A 17490-nucleotide genomic window follows, 5' to 3' on the forward strand; every position below is an offset into this window, starting at 1 on the left:
GGGGCACCCAAGGTGTGCACAACCCACCAGGGCGTGCCTATGCCTCCAGGCGCGCCCTGGTGGGTTGTGCTCCCCTCGATGCACCCACCCCCCCCCTAGGCGCTTCTCTGGCCCATTGGATGTCTTTTGGTCCAAAAAATACACAAAAAATTTCACTGCGTTTGGACTCCGTTTGATATTGATTACCTACGATGTAAAAGACATGCAAAAAACAGAAACTGGCACTTGGCACTATGTCAATAGGTTAGTACCAAAAAATGATATAAAATGACTATAAAATGATTATAAAACATCCAAGAATGATAATATAACAGCATGGAACAATAAAAAATGATAGATACATTGGAGACATATCAGACCACGGAGGAAGAAGAAGACTATGATCCAAAGGGAAAGGAGGAGACACGTTTCGATGAAGAGGAAGTCCCTCTACCGCAACCTGGAGACATGCACATCGAGCTCAAAACGTCAAGTCTCCCAAACAAAGCAAAGAATCCAAAGATCGAGTTTATCCCTTTTAGTCTTTTGCAGGAAAACAAGCAAGAATTATGCAGAAGGGTATTAACACTTGAACAAGAGATCGGTGAGCTGAAGGAGGAAAATTCCCTCCTCAAGCGTAAGCTGATAAAAAAGGACAAGCCTACTACATCAACAACTCCATCATCACCACCTCCGAAGAAAGAGACATAAATACATGGGTATGGGCACTCCCCTTGGCAACTTCCAAGCTTGGGGGAGGTGCCCCGGTATCGTATCACCATCACACCTTTACCTTTATCTTTTTGTTCTTAGTTCAATCCTTTTTGTTATATCTTGATCTAGAAGAATAAAGTTTTTAGTATGATCTAGCTTTGAGTTTTGTTTCGATATCTATCTATGTAATCGAGTCCGTGAGTTATATATAATAAAGAATAGTTTTGAGTTAAGAGCTTTGCTTTCTTGCTATGATCTTGAGGGAATTAAATAATAGAAAGAAATAAAAAGATCATATATTGATTTTATGGAGAGTAATGACTTCACATATAAAGGGTATGATGAACAAAATTTGTTGAGAGTTGACAAACATAGTTTTGGTCATTGTTGCAATTAATAGGAAGTAAGAAAGAAAGAGAGGCTTCACATATAAATATACTACCTTGGACATCTTTTGTAATTGTGAGCAATCATTAAAATATGACATGCTAAAAAGTTGATGTTGGACAACGAAGACAACATAATGGGTTAGGTTCTCTTATATCTTAATAGAAGTTATATTGTCATGGATCCTCCAACATGTTGAGCTTGCTTTTCCCTCTCATGCTAGTCAAATACTTTGCACCAAGTAGAGATACTACTTGGGCTTCCAAACATCCCTTGAACTAGTTTTGCCGTGAGAGTCCACCATACCTACCTATCGATTGAGTAAGATCCTTCAAGTAAGTTGTCATCGGTGCAAGCAATAAAAATTGCTCTCTAATATGTATGATCTATTAGTGTGAAGAAAAGAAGCTTTATACGAACTTGGGATATGGAAGAAATAAAAGCGATGGACTGCATAAAAAAGTTTTTTTATCACAAGCGGAAATATAAAGTGACGTTCTTTTGCATTAGGATTTTGTGCATCCAACCATAAAAGCGCATGACAACCTCAGCTTCCCTCCGCGAAGGGCCTACCTTTTACCTTTATCTTCTACCCTTATACAAGAGTCATGGTGATCTTCACCTTTCCTTTTTACACCTTTTCCTTTGGCAAGCACTGTGTCTGATTGAAACTTTCAACCCATAAGTATAGCATGAGTGTTAGCAATTGTCAAAGACTAAATGATAGTTGAGTATGTGGACTTGTTGAAAAGCTCTTGAATTGACTCTTTTCGATGTTATGATAATGCAATTGCTTCGATGACTGAGATCATAGTTTGTTAGTTTTCAATGAAGTTTCTGATTCATACTTTACCTTGTGAATGAATTATTACTTTAGCATAATAAATTATAAGACAATGTATGTTGCTCTTCTAAAGATGATCATGATGCCCTCATGTCCGTATTTTATTTTATCGACACCTCTATCTCTAAACATGTGGACATATTTTTCGATATCGGCTTTCGCTTGAGGGCAAGCAAGGTATAAGCATGGGGGAGTTGATACGTGTATTTTGCATCATGCTTTTATATCGATATTTATTGCAATATGGTCTGTTATTACACATTATATCACAATACTTATGCCTTTTCTCTCTTATTTTATAAGGTTTACATGAAGAGGGAGAATGCCGGCAGCTCGAATTCTGGACTTGAAAAGGAGCAAATATTAGAGACCTATTATGCACAACTCCAAAAGTCCTGAAACTTCACGGAGAATTGTTTTGGAATATATAAAAAATATTGGGAAAGAAAGCACTAGAGGGGGGCCACCTGCCATCCACAAGGGTGGGGGGCGCGCCCTACCCCCCTGGCCCTGCCTTGTGGGCGACTTGGCAGGACCCCAATGCCCATCTTCTGCTATAAAGTGTGTTTTGACCTAGAAAAACTCAGAAGGAAGCTTTCGGACGACGTGCCACCGTATCGAGGCGGAACCTGGGCAGAACCAATCTAGGGCTCTGGCAAAGCTGTTCTGCCGGGGAAACTTCCCTCCGGGAGGGGGAAATCGAAGCCATCGTTATTAGCGACTTGAAGCTACATCAGTATTTCCCTAAAGAGGAAGGGATGATGCAGCACAACAACGATGGGTATTTCCCTCAATGATGAAACCAAGGTTATCGAACCAGTAGGAGAGCCAAGCAACAATTCATAAACTACACCCGCACACAAATACCAAATATTCGCAACCTGATGTATTAAAGGGGTTCTCAATCCCTTTCGGGTAATGGCGCCAGAAATTGGCAAACGGACATGAATAAATTGTAGTAGATTGATAGACCGAACTACAAATAAAATAAATTGCAGCAAGGTATTTTTGTATTTTTGGTTGAATAGCTCTGAAAATAAAAGGCAAAGGAAAATAGATCGCAAAGGCAAATAATATGAGAAAGAGACCCGGGGACCGTAGGTTTCACTAGTGTCTTCTCTCGCGAAAAATAGCAAACGGTGGGCTAACGAATTACTATTGGGCAATTGATAGAACTTCAAATAATCATGACGATAAGCAGGCAATGATCATTATATAGGCATCACGTCCAAGATTAGTAGACCGACTCCTGCATGCATCTACTACTATTACTCCACACATCAACCGCTATCTAGCATGCATCTAGTGTATTAAGTTCATGGAGAAGCAGAGTAATGCAATAAGAATGATGACATGATATAGACAAGATCTATTTATGTACAAATAGACCCCATCATTTTATCGTTAGTAGCAACGATACATACGTGTCGGTTCCCCTTCTGTCACTGGGATCAAGCACCGTAAGATCGAAGCCACTACAAAGCACCTCTTCCCATTGCAAGATAAATAGATCAAGTTTGCCAAAAAAATCCCAAATATCGAGAAGAAATACGAGGCTATAAGCAATCATGCATATAAGAGATCAAAGAAACTCAAATAACTTTCATGGATAAAAAGAGATAGATCTGATTGTAAACTCAAAGTTCATCGGATCCCAACAAACACATCGCAAAAGAGTTACAACATATGGATCTCCAAGTGACCATTGTATTGAGAATCAAACAAGAGAGAGAGAGGAAGCCATCTAGCTGCTAACTACGTACCCGAAGGTCTACAAAGAACTACTCACACATCATCGGAGAGGCACGAATGGAAGTGGTGAACCCCTCCATGATGGTGTCCAGATTGGATCTGGTGGTTCTAGACTCTGCGGCAGCTGGAATTGGTTTCCGTCGACTCCCCTAGGCTTTCTGGAATATTGGGGTATTTATAGATCAAAGAGGCAGTGTGGGAGGCCACCGAGGTGGGCACAACCCACCTGGGCATGCCCTGGTGGGTTGTGCCCCCCTCGGGGCACCCCCCCCCCCAGGTGCTTCTCCGGCCCATCGTGTGTCTTCTAGTCCATAAAAAATCCACAAAAAGTTTCGCTGCGTTTGGACTCCATTTGGTATTGATTTTCTGTGATGTAAAAAACATGCAAAAACAGCAACTGACACTTGGCACTATGTCAATAGGTCAGTACCAAAAAATGATATAAAATGATTATAAAACATCCAAGATTAATAATATAATAGCATGGAACAAACAAAAATTATAGATACATTGGAGACATATCAGCATCCCGAAGCTTAATTCCTGCTCGGTAAATGATAAAAACAGAATTTTTGATGTGGAATGTTTCCTAACATGCCATATCAAATTATTTTCTTTATAGAATGGACATTTTGACTTTTATATTGTTCAAAGCAATAGTCTAGTTTTGACATGATAACTTAAATACTCAAGCATATCAACAAGCAACCATGTCTTTCAAAATATCAATGCTAAAATAAGCTATCCCTAGCCCATCATGCTTAATCATTGATCCATTCATGAAACACACTCACATATTAACTACACCCAATGCTCAAGTACGATCATAGTGCCTCCTAGTTGGTGCTTTTATAAGAGAAGATGGAGACTCAAATTCAAAAATAAAAATTGCATAAAGTAAAAGAAAGGCCATTCGCGGAGCGAAGTAGGGATTTGTAGAGGTGACAGAGCTCAAAGCAAAAATTGAGAGATAAAAACATTTTGAGAGGCATACTTTTCCCAGCAACGAAAAGGACTTAGAGTTCCCAACACTTTCCATGCTAGATATATCATAGGCGGTTCCCAAACAGAAATTAAAGTTTATCCCTTTTTCCACCATACTTTCACTTTCCATGGCTAACCATATCCATACCAACACTTACCAAGGAATTTATTATTTGACAGCATAAAGTAAATTTAGTTTTCATTTCGGGACTGGGCATCCCTTATACCTTTGCCTTACTCTCGTGCAATGACAAGTGAATAAACACTCATCCTGATAATAACACATCTAGCATGGAAAATATTAGCCACCCCTCACCGCCTCACGAGCAGTACAAGCACACAAAAGAGAAACTTATTTTGAATATTAAAGATGGCACATACAAATTTGCTTAGAACAGCAAAATAATACCGTATATAGGTAGGTATGGTGGACTCATGTGGCAAAACTGGTTTAAAGGATTTTGGACACACCAGTAGTGATCATACTTAGTGCAAAATGAAGCCTAGCAAAAGATTGAGAAGCGACCAAAAAGAAACGAATAATCTCATAAGCGAGCATTAAACATAATTAACACCAAATAATGCACCACAAGTAGGATATAATTTCATTGCATGACTGACTTTCATGCTTGCATAGGGAGTCACAAACCTTAACACCAATATTCTTACTAAAGCATAATTACTCATCAAGATGACTCACATATCACATCATCATATCTCAAAACTATTACTAAGAATCAAGTTTATTTTGTCCAATGATCTTCATGGAAGTTTTTATTATATCCTTCTTCTATATCTATCACTTTGGGACTAATTTTCATGTGTTGCTTTTGATAAGCTCAAACAAATATAAGTGAAGATCATGAGCATAATATTTCTTTCTCTCAAATTAATTTAAGTGAAGCAAGAGAGAATTTCTTGAAAATTTTACTAACTCTCAAATAAATCTAAGTGAAGCAAGAGAGCATTTATTCAAAAATACTAAAGCACACCATGCTCCAAAAGATATAGGTGAAGCACTAGAACAAATCCATAGCTCATAAAAATTTTAAGTGAAGCATAGAGAGCAATTCTAACAAGTCAGGGCATAATTTTGGCTCTCTCAAATAGGTGTGTCCAGCAAGGGATCAAGACTAAAAACACACAATAAAACAAGCAAAGACTCATATCATACAAGACACTCCAAGCAAAACACATAGTATGTGACGAATAAAAATATATCTTTGAGTAAAATACTGATGGTCGTTAGAAGAAACAGGGGATGCCACTCGGGGGCATCCCCAAGCTTAGTTGCTTGCTCTCTTTGGATAATAGCTTGGAATGCCGGGGCACCCCAAGCTTAGGCTCTTCTTACTCCTTATTCCTTCATCCATCGTAAGATAACCCAAAACTTGAAAATTTCAATCACACAAAACTCAAAAAAACCTTCATGAGATCCGTTAGTATAAGAAAACAAATCACTACTATAAGTTCTATAGAAAACCAATTCATATTTTGTTCTTCCAATATATCTACTGTATTACAACTTTTCTATGGCAAAAACTCATCAAATAAAACCATAGAATCATCAAAACAAGCACACAACACAAAGAAAACTGAATATGTCAAAAACAGAACAGTCTGTAGCAATCTGGATATTTCGAATACTTCTGTAACTCCAAAAACTCTGAAAATTAGGACGACCTAGAATTTTTTTATGTTAATCTTCTTCAAAAATATTTGGTATTTTATCGCTCTCTGGTTAGAAATGATAATTGTTTTCACGAGCGCAAAAGTTTCTGTTTTTCACCAAGATCAAACAACTATCACCCAAGAAGATCCTAAAGGATTTACTTGGCACAAACACTAATTAAAACACAAGAAACACAATCATAACAGTAGCATAATTGTGCTAACACTCAAGAACAGAAAGCAAAAAAGCAAAAATAAATTTTATTCATTGGGTTGCCTCCCAGCAAGCGCTATAGTTTTACGCCCTTAGCTAGGCATAAAGTAAGGATCTTGTCATCTTTGTTTCGAGATCCATAAGATGCCCTCATGATTGATTCATATGGTCGCCTAATTATTGTTCAAGGGAAATGCTCCATACCCTTCCTTATTGGAAATTGGAACTCAATATTGCCTTCCTTCATATCAATCATGACACCTATAGTGCATAAAAAGGTCTACCAAGAATAATTGGACAAGACAGATTGCAATCAATATCAAGAACAATAAAATCTATGGGCACATAATTCCTATTTGCAAGAATAATAACATCATTAATTCTTCCCATAGGCTTTTTAATAGTAGAATCCGCCAAGTGCAAATTTAAAGAACATTCTTCAATATCGGTAAGACCAAGCACATCACAAAGAGATTTTGGGATTGTAGAAACACTAGCACCCAAGTCACACAAAGAAAAACACTCATAATTTTTAATCTTGACTTTGATAGTAGGTTCCCATTCATCATGCAATTTTCTAGGAATAGAAACTTCTAATTCCAACTTTTCTTCTAAACCTTTCATCATAGCATCAATAATATGTTTAGTAAAAGCTTTATTTTGTTCATAAGCATGGGGTGAATTTATCATGGATTGCAACAAAGAAATACAATCAATCAAAGATCAACTATCATAATTAAAGTCTTTGTAATCCAAAAAGAGTGGGTACATCACTAGTTAAAGTTTTGACTTCTTCAAACCCACCTTTATCAATTTTCCCAACAAGATTTTCACCCTCCGAATTTTCGGGACGCCTTCTAACTAAAGTTGAATCTTCTCCAGTCCCTTTTTCATCAATCTTAACTTTACTAAACAAGGAATCAATAGAAGAAATACCAATCATTTTAATATCTTCATCACTTTTACGAAATTAATCACTAGAAAATGTTTTTTATAAAAAATCTCTTTTAGCTCTAATCATAGAAGTTCTTTTCTTACTTTCATCCATAGAAACATAGAGAGCTTTAATTGATTCCTGAACCTTAGGCACAAAAAATTTCATCTTGAGATTTTCTACATCATGAGAAATTCTATCAACACTTCTAGACAAATCATCCATCTTACAACTTTTATTCTATGGTATTGTTGAAAAAAATTTGCGTGTTGATAAATTATTTAATATTATTCTCAAGATCAGAAGTGTTCCTGTTATTATAAGAAGGATTTCCATAGGAATTACCATAATTATTGGAGGAATTGCTAGGAAAAGGCCTAGGATTAAAATTACCTCTATAAGCATTGTTGTTGAAATTGTTGCGCGAGATAAAATTCACATCTACGGCAACACTATTTTGCTCAATCAAATTAGACAAAGGCATACCATTGAAATCAATAGGAGCACTTTTACTAGAAACCAATTTCATAAGAGCATCAACTTTTTCACTCAAAGAAGAAAATTCTTAAACTGAATTAACTTTTTTACTAGTAGGAGCTCTTTCTGTATGCCATTGTGAATAATTTGCCATAATATTATCAAGCAATTTGGTGGCTTCACCCAAAGTAATTTTCATAAAAGTACCACCCGCGGCGGAATCTAAAAGATTACGAGAAACAAAATTCAATCCCGCATAAAATTTGTGTATGATCATCCAAAGATTTAACCCATGAGCTGGGCAATTCCTTCTCATCATTTTCATCCTTTCCCAAGATTGTGCAACATGCTCATGTTCAAGTTGCTTGAATTTCAAGATCTGGGTTCTAAGAGAAATAATTTTTGCGGGCAGAAAATACTTAGTGATAAAAGCATCTTTGCAATTATTCGAAGAATCGAAACTATTACGAAGCAAAGAAGAAAACCATTTTTTGCAGAATCACGCAAAGAAAATTGAAATAATTTCATCTTCACAATATCATTGTCCACATCTTTTTTCTTTTGCATATCACATAATTCCACGAAGGTATTAAGATGGGGCGCGGCATCCTCATTAGGAGTACCGGAAAATTGATCTTTCATAACAAGATTCAGCAAAGTATTATTAATATCACAAGACTCCGCACTAGTGGTGGGAGGAGCAAGCCGAGTGCAAATAAAATCATTGTTGTTGGTATTCGAGAAATCACACAACTTGGTGTTCTCTTGAGCCATGATGACTACACAACAAGATTGCATACAAAAACAGATCCGGCAAGAAAACAGCGAACGAAAAAGAGGGCGAATAAAATGGCAAATTTTTGTGAAGTGGGGGAGAGGAAAATGAGAGGCAAATGGCAAATAATGTAAATTGCAAGGAGATGAGATTTGTGATTAGGAACCTGGTATATGTTGAAGATCCTCCCCGGCAACGGCGCCAGAAACTCCTTTTGATAGCGGCTTGACGCTACGTTGGTATTTCCCCAAAGAGGAAGGGATGATGCAGCACAGCGATGGTAGGTATTTCCCTTAGTGATGAAACCAAGGTTATCGAACCAGTAGGAGAACCAAGCAACAATATGTAAACGACACCTGCACACAAATAACAAATACTCGCAACCCGACGTATTAAAGGGGTTGTCAATCCCTTTCGGGTAACGGCGCCAGAAATTGACAAATGGTCGTGAATAAATTATAGTAGACTGATAGATCGAACGCCAAATAAAATAAATTGCAGAAAGGTATTTTTGTATTTTTTTTATTTAATAGCACTGAAAATGAATGCAAAGGAAAATAGACCGCAAAGGCAAATAATATGAGATAGAGACCCGGGGGTCGTAGGTTTCACTAGTGGCTTCTCTCGTGAAAAATAGCAAACGGTGGGTAAACGAATTACTGTTGGGCAATTGATAGAACTTCAGAGAATCATGACGGTATCCAGGCAATGATCATTATATAGGCATCACGTCCAAAATTAGTGGACCAACTCCTTCCTGCATCTACTACTATTACTCCACACATCGACCGCTATCTAGCATGCATCTAGTGTATTAAGTTCATAGAGAAACGGAGTAATGCAATAAGAACAATACATGATGTAGACAAGATCTATTTATGTAGAAATAGACCCCATCATTTTATCCTTAGTAGCAACGATACATACATGTCGGTTTCCCTTTTGTCACTGGGAGCAAGCCCCGTAAGATCAAACCAACTACAAAGCATCTCTTCCCATTGCAAGATAAATAAATCAAGTTGGCCAAATAAAACCCAAATATCGGAGAATAAACATGAGGCTATAAGAAATCATGCATATAAGAGATCAAAGAAACTCAAATAATTTCATGGATACAAAGAGATAGATCTGATCATAAACTCAAAGTCCATCAGATCCCAACAAACAGACAGCAAAAGAGTTACATCATATGGATCTCCAAGAGACAATTATTGAGAATCAAATGAGAGAGAGGAAGCCATCTAGCTACTAACTACGGACCCGAAGGTCTACAAATAACTACGCACGCATCATCGGAGAGGCACCAATGGAAGTGGTGAACCCCTTCATGATGGTGTCTAGATTGGATCTAGTAGTTCTGGACTCTACGGCGGCTGAAATTAATTTTCGTCGACTCCCCTAGGGTTTCTGGAATATTGGGGTATTTATAGAGCAAAGAGGCGGTGCGGGAGGCCACCGAGGTGGGCACAACCCACCTGGGCGCGCCTGGGGGCCCAGGCGCACCCTGGTGGGTTATGCCCCCCTCGGGGCACCCTCAGGTGTTACGGCATATCTCTCTCAAGGTAGTTTTGGTGATTGATGATAACATGTTTGCGGACTAATCTTGTGCTTTGAATAATTCACAAATTCTCCCCTAGCACGAGACGCCTTCTTTCCCTCGGAGTGTATTTCAAGACGGTGTAGCTCTTTCGTTTCTTTCTCGGTGGACTAGTTGCGTAGAGGGCACCGTACTATCAAGAGGGGGTCCGCTGGGGTTTTGCATGGGTGGAATCATCACGTACACATCAGCCTATCACCCTCCAAGCTTTCCTGTCCATTGAAGAGATCTCTCCTCTCTTCCTTGTCCTGTCTGGGTCTAAGCGGCAGTACCGTGCACCCAGCGGTAGTACCGCTGAGAAGCCACAAGCGGCAGTACCGCTCCGCAGCGGTAGTACCGCCGTGGCTCCACAGCAGTAGTACCGGTGGGGGCCTGGCACCTCCGCCTGGTCCTCAGTTTCTTTGAGAGATACCTTCTCCTTCTCTCTCTCTCACCCCAGCGGTAGTACCGCACTGCCTGCGGTACTATGGCCGAAGGGTCACAAGCGGCAGTACTGCTCCACAGCGGTACTACCGCCCTTGACCCCACTGCCATAGTACCGTTGGGCAGTCTGGCTCCTACCGCCTCGATTCGAGAGGTCTTTTTCTCGTGTCGGGTTTTGCGGCACTAGTCATGGTTGTAGTGGCGGTAGTACCATTCCTGGAGCGGTAGTACCGCCCTACCACCGCGGTAGTACCGCAGTTGGATCTGTTCCCTACTAGTCTCCTCAGCGCGGCAGTACCGCTGGCTGGCGCGGCAGTACCACTGTTATGGCGGTAGTACCGCCCCCTCTCAGCAGTAGTACCGCCTTGTGCGGGGCTGGTTGGTGAGGGGCAACGGGATTGTTGCACCCACTATAAAAGGGAGTCCCCTTCTTCCTTCTCACCTACCTCTTCCTCCCCCAAGCTCCATTTATTGCTCAAACTCCATTAAATACTCCGAGCTTCATTTTGCCCGATCTATCTCCCTAGCCAATCAAACTTGTTGATTTGCTCGGGAGTGGTTGAGAAGGCTCCGATCTACACTTCCACCAAGGGATTTTCGATTCCCCCACTCATCCCTAGCGGATCTTGTTACTCTTGGGTGTTTGAGCACCCTAGACGGTTGAGGTCACCTCGCAGCCATATTCCATTGTGGTGATGCTTCGTTGTCTTGTTGGGAGCCTCCGATTAAGTTGTGGAGATTGCCTCAACCTTGTTTGTAAAGGTTCGGTCGCTGCCTTCAAGGGCACCAATAGTGGAATCATGGCATCTCGCATTGTGTGAGGGCGTGAGGAGAATACGGTGGCCCTAGTGGCTTCTTGGGGAGCATTATGCCTCCACACCGCTCCAATGGAGACGTACTTCCCCTCAAAAGGAAGGAACTTCGGTAACACATCCTCGTCTCCACCGGATCCACTCTTGGTTATCTCTTACCTTTACTTGTGCAAGCTCCTTAGTGTTTCTACCTTTGCTTGCTTGTATACTTGTTGTTATTGCATCATATAGGTTGCTCACCTAGTTGCACATCTAGACAACCTACTTTGATGCAAAGTTTAATTTGGTAAAGAAAAGCTAAAAAATGGTAGTTGCCTATTCACCCCCCCCTCTAGTCAACCATATCGATCCTTTCAATTGGTATCAGAGCTTCGTCTCTTTATTAAGGCTTTACTGTCCAAAGAGTATGGTTGATACCGTAGATGGTGTGGAGGAACACTCCGGTGTGAATCCGATCTCGTCTACGGGAGATGGAGGAACTTCGGTCTCTCGTGAGGAGTTCAATGTGGCCTTGGAGACATTGAAAACCTCCATGACGACCAAAGTTGAAAGCATGTTTACTAAATTTCTTGAGGGGCTTAAACTATCCACCCGCACCGTTGAAAGTGGGTGATCCCGCCAACAAGGTGTCGGATGCTATCCCCGACAAGGGGGAAGCTAGTAGTGAAAAGGCTCCTCCTTCTAGTGGCAAGAATGGCACCGGCATCTTTGCCCATGTGGAACCACCACTTGTTTATGGTGGACCGGTTCCCTCCACTCATTTGAATCATGCCGGTCCTCCCCCTAAGATTGTGAAAAATGAGGATTTTGATTCTTGGGTTTACCGCTTTAAACATCATCTAAATCATGTGAACACTAACCTTTGGAGAATCATTGAAGAAGGTTTCTATCCACATGATCAAAGCAACTTCCCTCCTCGAGAAGCCGCGGACAATCAATTCAATGAGAATGCTCTCTTCATCATTCAAGATGCAATTCCACCCGAAGACCTACCTCATCTTCGTCCCTTCGCCTTGGCCAAAGATGCATGGCATTGTGTCGTGTCTCTCTACCGGGGAAGCGCAAGCATTCAACGCTCCAGCTATGAAGTGGTACAAGATGAGGCCGATGAGTTTGCAATGAAGGAAGATGAAGAACCTCGTGAGCTTTATCGGAGAGTAACCGAACTCGCGGTCTCACTACGAGATCACGGGAGCAAGGACACAGATGACAATTGGATCAAGCGCAAATTCCTCAAGGCAATGATGCCCTACCACAAGGCCATGTCCTCCGTCATTCGTCAAAGACCGGACTTCCACACTTTGACCTCAAGCGAAGTGTTGGATGAGTTTGTGGCCATGAACATTTTGGACAAGACCGCCGACAATGCGGTGCTCCGTTCTCAACGGGCAAAGAAGCCTAACCTTGCTTTGAAGGCCAAGCTCACCATGGAAGAAGAAGAAGAGGAAGAAGAGGAGAACAACCCCGAAAATATGAAGTATGCATGTCATGAACACATGGCACTTGCTTCAAGGCAATTTTGGAGCAAGAAAAACTCGAGGCCCAACTTTAGCAAAAACAACTCGAGTGGCACAAGGGGCAAGCAACGTGTAAAGACTTGCTACAATTGCGGCAACGTGAGTCATTTCGTTGCGGAATGCCCGTATGAGAAGAGGGAAGACAATGGTGGCAAACTCATCCGAAAGGACAAGGCCAAGTCGTTCCCCAACAAGAACAACTTCACCAAGAAGACTCCTCCCAAGGCCTTGGTTGTGCAAGAAGAGTACAATGAGGATGATGATGATGATGAAGATGATGAGTCGGTTTCCATGGCTTCCGTTGCCATTGCAACAACGTCACGGGTGTCTCTCTTCGACTCACCCAACGAGAGCATCACCGCCAAGTGCCTCATGGCTAAAGCCACCAACAAGGTAAGCTCCAACATAAAAACTACCATCATTAATCATCCTTCCCCAACGGATAGCATTAATGAATTTGAGGGAGCTAATGTGGAGGCTAACGAGTTTGAGGCCTTTATGGGCAAACTCAAGGGAAAATCCAAGAAGCACTTTGTTGCTCTGTTGGAACAACTTGGTGAGGCCAATGCCATGATCGAGGCTCACGAAGACACCATCTCTAAGATGGAAGGGCATAGTCGTGACTATGCCGATGAGATTTTGGATCTTTCCAATGCTCTTGAGGAAGAGCGTGGTCTTCGTTTGGCTCTTGAGGAGTCACACAACGTTGATCATGCTAAGTTAGAGAAAGATTATGATCATGCCCTCGTTGTTTCTCGTGTGCTAAATTCCGAGAAGGCCAAACTCGGGGTTGATCTTGCTAGACTCAAAGAGGAGTTTGATATACTTGACAAGGCCCACAAGGCCTTGAAGGGTATTCACGCTAGTCTCAAGGAGTCTCATGATCAACTCCAAGTGAAGCTAACTAAGGAGAAAGCAACTTTTCCTCATATGGTTTTAATTGATAATGCAAATGCTACTAACCCGTGTTGTGAGCATATACATCTTGTTGAGGAAAATGCTAAGTTGAAGGAGCAACTTGAGAGAGGTCTTGCGACTTGCATACAAGGCAAGAAGAACCTCAACGATCTCTTGATCAACCAAAAGGGAGGTGTGGCCAAGGAAGGGGTTGGGTACGTCCCCGACTCCAAGAACAAGAAGAAGAATGACAAGACCAAACGACCTCATCCCCTCATGCCAACCTTTGTGAGGGAGGGAGAGAGTGTACCCGAGGAGAAGAAGAAGAACAAAGTCAAGAAGGGCAATGTCACCTCTCCCAACAAAGCCGGCGATTTTAATCCTTCTTATGTGTTGTGTCGTGCTAGTGATGGGCATGTTTATGCCAAATTTGTTGGTTCTCTTCATGAGTACATTGAATGGTATATTTGGGTTCCTAAGACCCTTGTTACTAACATCAAAGGACCCATTACAAAATGGGTACCTAAAACCAAGCATTGATCTCTTGTAGGTGTTTGCTTCTAGTGGTGGATCATGGTTGCTCGATAGCGGAGCTACAAATCATATGACCGGAAGCAAGGACTTGGTGGTGGACGTGCACAAAGTTCCATCTATGCCCACCAATGTCGAGTGGGGTGACGCCTCATCCTCTAAGGTATTGGGACTTGGCAAGGTGGTAATCTCTCATGATCTCACGATCGAGAAGGTCATGCTTGTTGAGTCCCTTGCATACAATTTACTTTCCGTTCGTCAACTTGCAATCATGGGCTTTGCCACTTTCTTTGATATCGATACCGTGGCCCTCTTGTGGAGCAAGACTCTTAAAGTAGCTTTTGTTGGGCATGTCGAGAATGGTCTATATGTGATTAACTTTTTGGAGCGACCCACTAAGACCGCGACATGCCTAATGGCTAAAGTTGATGTGGGATGGCTTTGGCATCGCCGTTTAGCCCATGTCAATATGATATCTTTGCAAAGTCTTCTCAGGGGGGACCATGTCCATGGACTAACGAATGTTAGTTTTGTTAAAGATCGTGCTTGCAGTGCCTGTATCAAAGGGAAGCTACATGAGAAGGCTCACCCTCCCACGACTATCATTTATTCAAAGAGGCCCTTGGAGCTCCTTCACATGGATCTTTTTGGGCCCCCATCCTTCGATAGTCTTGGAGGTAGAAATTATTGCTTGGTGATTGTGGATGACTACTCAAGGTACACGTGGGTGTATTTCTTCAAGAGGAAGAGGGAGACCCAACAAACCGTCATTGACTTTGCAAATGAAGCACAACGTAAAAACAATGCAAAGATCTTGACAATAAGAAGTGACAACGGCACCGAGTTCAAGAACTACACCTTGGATGAATTTCTTAGTGATGAGGGAATCAAGCATCAATATTCCGCACCATACACCCCTCAACAAAATGGTGTTGCAGAGAGGAAGAACTGGACGTTGATGGATGCGGCAAGGACCATGATGGCGGAGTTCAAGTCTCCATACAACTTTTGGGCCGAAGCCATCAACACCGCGTGTCATGCACCCAATCAGCTCTACCTCCACAAGGGCTTGAACAAGACCCCATATGAGATACTCACCGGTAACAAGCCCAACCTCAAGTACTTCCGGGTATTCGGGTGTAAGTGTTTCATTCTCAAGAAAGGTGTTCGGTTGTCTAAATTTGAGGCTAGAGCTTATGAGGGCATATTTGTTGGTTATGCTACAAAATCTTATGCTTACCGTGTCCTCAATAAATCCACGGGACTTATTGAGGAGACATGTAACATGGAGTTTGATGAGAATAACGGCTCCCAAGTGGAGCAAAGTGGCACTTGTGATGTAGGTGATGAAATTCCTCCTCAAGCCATAAGAAGAATGAGTGTTGGTTTCATCCTACCCATTGAGGAACCCCTTGTGGCCGAAGGAGAAGGACAATGCTCCACTCAAGTGGAGCCATCACCAACCCAAGGCCCACACGCTTCCGAAGAACAAAGTGAAGGCCCTCAACCTCATGAACAAGACCAAGGGCAAGATCATACTCAAGACGGTGGTGACACACCAAGTGATGCCCAAGGTCAAGTTCTCTCCCCCGAGAAAGTTCAAGATCAAGAACAAGTTCATGACGGCGCTCAAGATGATCAAGTAACCTCTCCTCAACTCACCACCGAGGAGGAATTAGAGCGTCGTGCCGCCAAGGTTGCTTCCAAGCTCTCCACCAAGGATCATCTCATGACGAATGTGCTTGGAAGCTTAAGAAAGGGGGTAAGCACTCGTAGAAAATTAGCAAATTATTGTGAGCATCACGCGTTTGTCTCTTGTGTGGAACCCCACAAGGTCTATGAGGCGCTAGAAGATCCGGATTGGCTCAATGCCATGCACGAAGAACTCAACAACTTCGCGCGGAACAAAGTGTGGAGATTGGTGCCAAAGCCAACGGGGAACCATAATGTCATTGGAACCAAGTGGATATTCAAGAACAAGCAAGATGCCCATGGGATTATCATTCGCAACAAGGCTCGTTTGGTAGCACAAGGCTAATCCCAAGTCGAGGGTATCGACTACAGTGAAACATTTGCTCCCGTTGCTCGTCTTGAATCCATTCGCATGTTGATTGCATATGCTTCTCATCATAACTTTAAGTTACAACAAATGGATGTGAAGAGTGCTTTTCTTAATGGTCCCATTAATGAATTGGTTTACATTAAGCAACCCCCCGGGTTCAAGGATCCCTACTTTCCCGATCATGTGTATCAACTCAATAAGGCACTCTATGGCCTTAAACAAGCCCCACGTGCGTGGTATGACCACCTTACCGAGTTGTTACAAGACCGTGGTTTTGAAGTTGGGCTAATCGACCCCACTCTTTTTTACTAAGAAGGTCAAAGGGGAGTTGTTTGTGTGCCAATTATATGTTGATGATATTATCTTTGGTTCTCCTAACAAAGCTTTCAATGAGGAATTTTCCGCTCTCATGATCTCAAAGTTCGAGATGTCATCCATGGGAGAGTTGAAGTTCTTTCTAGGGTTCGAAGTGAAGCAAAGAAGAGAAGGAACCTTCGTCAATCAATCCAAATACACTCAAGACATGCTCAAGAGATTCAAGCTAAGTGACGTCAAGCCGGCTTCCACTCCAATGCCCACCAAGTGCCAACTTGACTTAGATCCCAATGGTAAAGTGGTGGATCAAAAGGTATATCGTTCCATGATTGGATCCTTGCTTTACCTTTGTGCATCTAGACCGGACATCATGTTGAGTGTGGGTATGTGTGCACGGTTTCAAGCTGCACCTAAGGAAAGTCACTATGTGGCGGTCAAACGAATCTTTCGATATTTGGCTCATACCCCAAACTTTGGCTTATGGTACCCAAGAGGATCAAACTTCAAGCTTGTAGGTTACTCAGATTCCGATTGGGCGGGAGACAAAGTGGATAGGAAGTCCACCTCCGGAGGGTGCCAATTCCTTGGTTGCTCTCTGGTAAGTT

Source organism: Triticum aestivum, chromosome 2A (assembly GCF_018294505.1).
Source record: "Triticum aestivum cultivar Chinese Spring chromosome 2A, IWGSC CS RefSeq v2.1, whole genome shotgun sequence".
Lineage (NCBI taxonomy): Eukaryota > Viridiplantae > Streptophyta > Magnoliopsida > Poales > Poaceae > Triticum > Triticum aestivum.